Genomic DNA, 1952 nt, shown 5'->3' with positions numbered 1-1952 from the left:
TCTGGGTACACCAGGAAGGTGTCTACCGGGATGAATACCAGCGAACATGGATTGCATTTGTGGAAGAGTTTTAATGGATATGTCCCAGAAGGATCCCTGCCAGAAACAAGCCTGTGAAATACAGAAATGCTTGCAAGCCAACAACTACATGGAGTCTAAGTGTGAGGCTGTCATCCAAGAGTTGCGTAGGTGCTGTGCTCAGTACCCCAAAGGGAGATCTGTTGTCTGATCAGGATTTGAGAAGGAAGATGAAGAAAGGCAGAAGCTTAAATCTGCATCACAGTGAATTTCTGCTCCATGATTTTCATCCAGGAGATTTTATTTGGTCTCCTAAACAGGTTATATCTCAGGTAGTCAACAAAAGCCAAATGGAAATTTACCTATAGGTTTACTTATGAATAGGCAAAAGAATAGAAAGATAGAAACAAATCTAGCTTGAAACAATTTATTAAAAGAGAAAAAATGTCTTTGTTTCAATGTTAACTTTAAAAAAATGGCCTGTTTAAAATAAACATGTTTTCAATGCAGATTAAAAAAAAAAAAGAATAATAATGACATAAAACTAAATGGAGCCACAAGATAACAGGAAATTTCAGGTCATGAAGGTTACTAGGGGGAAATGCACAACATTCCCATCTTTCATCTTTAGAAAGAATCGGAGCAAAGTTTCCAAATTCTCAGTCGTACATTTCCAAACTGTGCCAGAGATGCAGTGGTATTCAGCAACCTGCTATGTGAGTGCCCTTGGCATTATCTGGTATAGTTTATAAATCTGCATGGGCTGCTTTCAGTTTTCCTTTGGGTAGCTGTCAAGGATACAGCACAAGGTCCAAGGGATGGGAAGAACTGAAGCCAAAATCCATGGTTAGAGGAAATTATAGGGTTTTCTGGATTAAGTACTCTTTCTAGGTTGGTCCAAAGAACTCCTTTTTTCCATGTATCATATCCCCCAAATTATATTGTTGTCTTTTTGGAACTTCTTTTCCTGTTCAAGGTTGCCTTTGATATTCATTTTAACTGGATTTTTACCAGTTAGTCAACAAATATTTGTGCCAAAAATTGTGCTAAGTTGTATGTATACTGTGTTTGTGATTTGGGGGGTGGGGTAGGGAAGAAGACACAGTTCAGGCTTGATAAAATTAATTGTTCTGGATCCTTTACTCTATTATGGAAACAGTTTCTTATTTTATACATGAGGAAGTTTAAGACCCTGAGAAGGGAAGCACTGGGGCACAGCAGTTGAAAGTGAATAGGACTTCAAGCCCCATATCTTCTGTATATATGACCATGAGTAAATCACCTCCCTTTCTAAGTCTGAAACCACCTCTATATAAGTGAGAAAGGTTAGAATTGGACCTCTAAAGTCTCTAAAAAGTTCTATTTCGGATAAAATCGAGATCCTACCTACTGGAAGTAAATGTTGATCTCCACCAGGAATTATGATTCCAGACTGGTACATTTATGAGCTATGTGTCTGGATAAGTATTTGGATTTTTGAAACTTCAGTTTCCCTCATCTGGAAAATGGTGATATTAATATTTGCATTATCTAACTCCAGAATTGCTATGAAGAAAATATTGCAAACTTCAAGGCACTTGAGGAACTTAAGGTATTACTATTAGTAACCCAAGTCATATAGCCAATTAGTACAAAGTTTACTTGCAGGACAGCTGAAACAGGAAGACATTTTAGTACTTCCATAATGCAACACTGCTAACTCTTCTACATCCAATTTTTGCCAAGGATCAAGTAGGAAACAAAGAAAAAAGGCAAGGAAATGAAAAAAAGAAGGAAAGGTAGGAAGAAGGAAAGGAAAATATTCTTCTGTTTATATTTTGACTATCAGCTTTCTAGCTAGAGATGGATAGATAGCATGTTATATCAATGAGCTTTTTGGCTTTATATTTTATTTTCATTTTATTTTAATCACAATTCTTAAATCTTTTAGTGTT

The 1952-nt window shown here is 36.3% G+C and overlaps 1 pseudogene; it reads left to right on the top strand.

The window, feature by feature from the left end:
- Positions 1-6: 6 nt before the first annotated feature.
- LOC141553264 (cx9C motif-containing protein 4 pseudogene) lies at positions 7-555 on the top strand (annotated as a pseudogene).
- Positions 556-1952: the final 1397 nt, after the last annotated feature.

The sequence above is a fragment of the Sminthopsis crassicaudata genome, chromosome 2 (genome assembly GCF_048593235.1).
Source record: "Sminthopsis crassicaudata isolate SCR6 chromosome 2, ASM4859323v1, whole genome shotgun sequence".
NCBI classification, from domain to species: domain Eukaryota; kingdom Metazoa; phylum Chordata; class Mammalia; order Dasyuromorphia; family Dasyuridae; genus Sminthopsis; species Sminthopsis crassicaudata.
Note: the sequence above shows the minus strand (reverse complement) of the source record. Positions and strands in the feature narration are given on the sequence as shown.